This window comes from Gossypium raimondii, chromosome 9 (assembly GCF_025698545.1).
Source record: "Gossypium raimondii isolate GPD5lz chromosome 9, ASM2569854v1, whole genome shotgun sequence".
Lineage (NCBI taxonomy): Eukaryota > Viridiplantae > Streptophyta > Magnoliopsida > Malvales > Malvaceae > Gossypium > Gossypium raimondii.
Window position 1 is genome coordinate 14269229 of NC_068573.1, and position 5480 is coordinate 14274708.

At 29.0% G+C, this 5480-nt stretch overlaps 1 long non-coding RNA gene across 1 annotated transcript; it reads left to right on the forward strand.

Moving 5' to 3' along the window:
* Positions 1-1257: 1257 nt before the first annotated feature.
* On the forward strand, positions 1258-4569 carry LOC105798490 (uncharacterized). Its single transcript, XR_001135148.2, has 3 exons — positions 1258-1422; positions 1523-3342; positions 4224-4569. It is a non-coding gene; the product is annotated as an uncharacterized LOC105798490 (long non-coding RNA).
* The last annotated feature ends 911 nt before the right edge of the window (positions 4570-5480 follow it).

The window sequence follows — 5480 nt, forward strand, 5'->3', positions numbered from 1 at the left end:
TGAATAAAAGCAGTATTCAATGTTTTGGGATTTTTGAGGAAAATTGAGTCCTAACATATTGGGTTCCGATTTTCTTTGTTGATTTCAAATAACCGAGAATATTCTTTATTTTAAATACATGAGCAAAAAAAATCATTTTTTGGGACTTAATTTGTTGTATCCTAACTTATTGGATGTGATATATTACTTTCTCAAAATGAAGATTTTCTCATAAAAAGAAAGTGATATTCAAAGTTCAGGGATTTTGAGAGATTATACCCTAACGTATTGGGACTTGACTTCTTTACATGACTTGAACAATTGATTATCCTTTTCAAATTTCATCATTTGAGTTGTTTTTAAAAAAAAAAATTTAGCCATCGACACTAAGACATTAAATAATCAATTTGGTACCGATTTTGGGCGTCACGAGGGTGCTAACCCTTCCTCGTGCGTAACTGACTCCCGAACTTGTTTTCTCAAGTTTCGTAGACCAAATTTGTTTTTAAGGTGAGCCAATCACATCTAAATCACGGATCGGTGGCGACTCTAGTTTTTATTTTTAAAGTCGACAACTAGATTTTTGTTTTCAAAAAAACGGTTTCGACAGAAATAAAATGTCCATTTTAGACATGTTATTATCGAGTAACAAATATGCATTTAAATAATATTTAAATTAGTTAATATTATTATATTTTAGTAATAATATAAAAAAATTATTATAACTTGTTAATATTTTAATATATGAAATATAAATTGTAAATATTTTTAAGCAATAAATATTGATTATTTATAAAATTTAATTATAATATATAAACTATATTTTAAATATTTAAATATAACCATTAAATATTTGTAATTAGTATTTTAAAAATATTTTTTTATTTTTAATTAATGATTTTAATACAATTGTAATTAAGCACCATGAAAAAAAAGAAAAATACTATGTTATTAGAGGGGTGAAAGAAAAATTAAGCACCAAAAGTGCTTTTGGGAGAGGAAAAGCTAAAATTTTTAGCTTCTCCTTTTCAGTTTCTTTTCAGAAGTACTTTTTGAAAAGCTAAAAATTTCAGCTAAAAGCAACTTGTTCTTCACGCTTTTATTTTAAAAGTGCTTTTAGAATCAGAAGTACTTTTTTTAAGTAATGAAAAATTGGCCTTTAGTCTTGTTCTCCTGTACTTCCGAAAAGCATTTTTTATTGAAAAAGTGCTTTTCCCTTAACTTATATATCGAACAAACTTCAGTTAACTTAAAAAAACTCATTTAAGAAGTCTTTTTTCTCCCGTTGAAAAAGTTGAATTTTTTTAACTTTTTCAAGGCCAAAAGTGCTTTTGGCTAATTAATTACTTTTTTATCCTTATCATTTTTCACGTTTCTTCTTTATTTCTTCTTCTCTCCGGTTCTTTTTTTTATTTTCCTTCCATTTTCTTTAAGATCTTCAAGGTAAGGTTCTCTCACTCTCTCTCTTTCTTTCTAATCTCCCTAATATCATCTTCTCATTTTAACTCCCCATTTAATTTTTTTCATTTTTTCCCCATTTCAGGTGAGCTTCCTCCGATGAGCCTCTACGGTATAAAAATTTCATTTTTCCCCCATTTAACTTGTGTTAAATTATGCCAATAGGATTTCATTTAACTCTTGGTTGTTATGCTTGGAATATATTCTAGCATTTGACTCTGTTGTTGTGTTAAATCCTCTGAGCCCTTAAGTAGAAACCTGGGAAGGCCAACCTTGTATCCTATTTTTTTAACATATTAAACTTGTTCTCTATTTTTCTGACATCTTCTTGACTTTGCTATTATATTTGGTTAGATTAGATGTAGGTATTTTATACAAATCAAAATGTTTGATTCTTCAAAATACAGTAGCAAGGGTCAAAGAGATGATGTGGATAGTAGGATTTGCTGGGTTTTATGTATTTCAGCTATTCTTAGCTCATATCCTTCTTTGACAAGTCAGTTACATAAGAACAATCAATGTGAAAATGTTAGTAAATTTCAGAAATTAACGAATAATCTGTAGACTATATCAGTTGTTGTATATTTACCATGCAAAGACCATTGACTGCAATGATTAAACGTCAAGAAGAAAAAGACAATTACTAGCTAGGAAACTTGAAAACTAATTGCAATTTAAAACAAAGGGTCTTTATAACTGTCTCTCCAAAATAGAAACTAAAACTTCAATTCATGAAAGAATTTACTTTGTTTAAGGCTATTCTTAGTCTTATTTATGTTAAGAAAATCTGAAGAGTAGATAAAGAAAGCAGAAGAGGAGATTAGAATGGAGAAAGTAAGAGAAACAGAAACAGAAAAAGAGTCAAACATCAACAACTTGAATAATTCTCTCCAAATTAAAAACATTATTATAAAAAAGGTTTATATTCCTTGTTATTCAAATTTAAATTATAATAATATGTTTAAAAAAATAATTACCAGTTCAATTATTATATGCATCTAAGATTAATTTGATTAAGGCTATTTTACTTTGTTTTTCCTTTTCTTCTATTAAATGAAAATATTCATAAGCATAGACTGATGGATACATCTAAATATAACAATATTAATTCTAGATGGAACATTCTTTGGTGTCAATTATAAAAACAAAATGCTTAACTTATATAATTAAGGGTTGATTTGCAGGATGAAGCTATAAATTTAACTTAGAAAAGGTTAATTACCATTGTAGTTTTTTTAGTAAAGAAATAAGGATCCAAAGTTATCTCTGAAAGTTTCATAGAATAAAGTATTTGACATACGAATGTGCAATGGATTTTGATTTGTTCCTTCCCCAAGTTGAGATGGATCTATAATGGTGAGGTAGCCAACTATTATTTTAATTCTTTTTTTTTCTCATTTTTTTAGTAGTTGCAACTAATTGCAGATCAGAAATTCATTTAAAGTTTAATGCAATGATGAATTTTTTTTTTGCCTTTAATCCATGTCAGATAAAATATACTTATGTGACATTTGATTTTCTTGATTACTTTACTGGCTGAAACGAACATGTTCATATACACAATAGATGAATAATTCGGCGGTTGAAGTTAGTGGTGAAAAAGTCAAAGCATAGTGGGATAAGAGATTGACAGAAATATTTTATGATATTTATATTAAAGAGATATTGAAAGGCAATAGGCCTGGTACTCATTTCACAAAAGATAGATGGTTGTATATAATGACCAATTTCGAGAAAGAAACATGCAAGGCTTATTCACAAAGACAACTTAAAAATAGATGGGATGTCTTGAAGAAAGAATGGAAGGCTTGGAAGAAACTTAAAGATGGAGATACTGGTCTAGGATGGGATCCTATAAAAAGAACTGTTGATGCATCAGATGATTGGTAGGAGAGTAGGCTAAAGGTACATTACTAATTCTAGATATTTTTGTTTTTTTCTTATTTATGAGGTTATTGATAATTTCTTTTATTAAACTACTATTTCATTTGTCGGTTGTGCCTGAAGCTAAAAAATTTAGAACATTGGGCATTGATCTTGAATTCAAAGGGAAGTTGGACCAAATGTTCATAGGAGTAGTTGTAATAGGTGATAAAGCATGAGCACTTTCTTCTGGTACACTCCGTAATTTTTTGAGGATGTTGACAATGACATATCTGAAGAGAATAAGGAAGAAAATGTGAGAAATGATGTTCATATTTTAAATGATGTTCACATTTCAAATGATGTTCACATTGATGGAAACAGTCAAAAAAGGAAAACACCTGAGATATCAACTTCATGTTTTAAAACTGGAAGGAAGAAATCCGCAAAGCAAATTGGAGAGCCTGCAAGATTGTCTAGTCAAATAGAAAAATTATGCAATGCAGCTGACAATATGAGTCAAGCCACATCTAGTTTGATTCCTGTTATGGATCTGTATGGTAATCCACAAGCAGTCAAAGTGCTTGATAGCATGTCAGAGGAAGTTCCAGAAGCTAGTCCGCTATATTTTTTCTCATTGAGATTATTACTCAAAAAGGACAAGCGAATTATATTTTTATCAATTAATCGCAAGATGAGAGTTTTGTGGCTTAAGATAGAAATGGAGGATAGTTGAAAATTTTTTAGTCTTCTAGGGTCTAGAAATATCTACTATGTGACTAAACAACAATGTTAAACTAGTTTTATCAATAGTTATTTTGTTTGGTTTCTGGATATTGAATTTATATTCTACTTATTTATGTATAATCTAGTTTTATCAATAGTTGTTTATATTTGATTTTGGATATAAAACTTGTTCACAGGTGATGAGTGTGGTTGACAATTTCAGCGGTGATAAAAGTGATGATGAAAGGGAAAATAAAGAGATATTACAACGCATGAAATGTTTTAACCGATTATTAGTTGTTACATCTTCTTCTGTGCAATTATATTATGAGAAGTATATATTGAAGCAACCATGCATGGATTCAAAACAGTCAGGTAAAGGATGGATCCAAGAGATCTTTAATGGTCATGAATCACATTGTATGATTAATTTTAGGATGTCTAAAATTGTATTCACAAGTTTGTTGGTAGTTTCGAAGACAATATAAACTTGTAAACTTTAAGACGCATATCTTCTCATGAAATGTTGGGAATTTTTTTGTACATCTTGGGCACTGGTGTAAAAGTTTTCCAATATCGAGAAAAATTTCAAAGATTTGGAGCAACAATAAGTCGATACATTGCAATTGTACTTGAGAAAGTTTCAAAGATGGCGATTGATCTAATTGCACCCAAAAATCATTTTTTTAGCTCAATACCCGAACAAATATGTAATGATTCTAGATATATGCCGCATTTTAAGGTTAAAACTGAATATTATATTATTATATTTTAATATTTTTGGTCGATTAAAAATATGTATAAGACTAATATGATTATTTGTTCAGGATTGCATAGGTACAATTGATGGTACTTATATTACCACTATTCTTCCATCAAATGAACAAATTCCCTATATTGGAAGAAAATGTGTCCCGACTCAGAATGTTATGAGAGTGATTTTAATATGTGTTTCACCTTTGTTATGGCTGGATGGGAAGGAACGACCAATGACACTAGAATATTTCTTGATGCAATTCGAGATTCAAAATACAAATTTCCGCACCCACCAAATGGTAAGATATTTCATTTATTTCTCTTTTTTAAATAATAAAGTATAAGCTCTTTAATTGATAATTTTAAAAAACAAACAATTCTTGAATTAATTGTTTGTTATATTATGACATGTAGAAAAATATTATCTTGTTGATTCTAGATATCCTCAAATGAAAGGTTATCTTGGACCACATAGAGGTCAACGATATCATTTACTTGACTTTCGTAGAGGTAGAATGATATCTGGTAAAGAAGAGATATTAAACTATTCGCAGTCATCATTACGTAGTGTGATTGAATAAAATTTTGGTGTTTTGAAAAAAAATGGGCCATTTTAAGGGATATGCTAAGTTATAGTTTTAAAAAGCAAACGATGATCGTTGTTGCTATAATGGCGATACACAATTTTATCTAAAAAT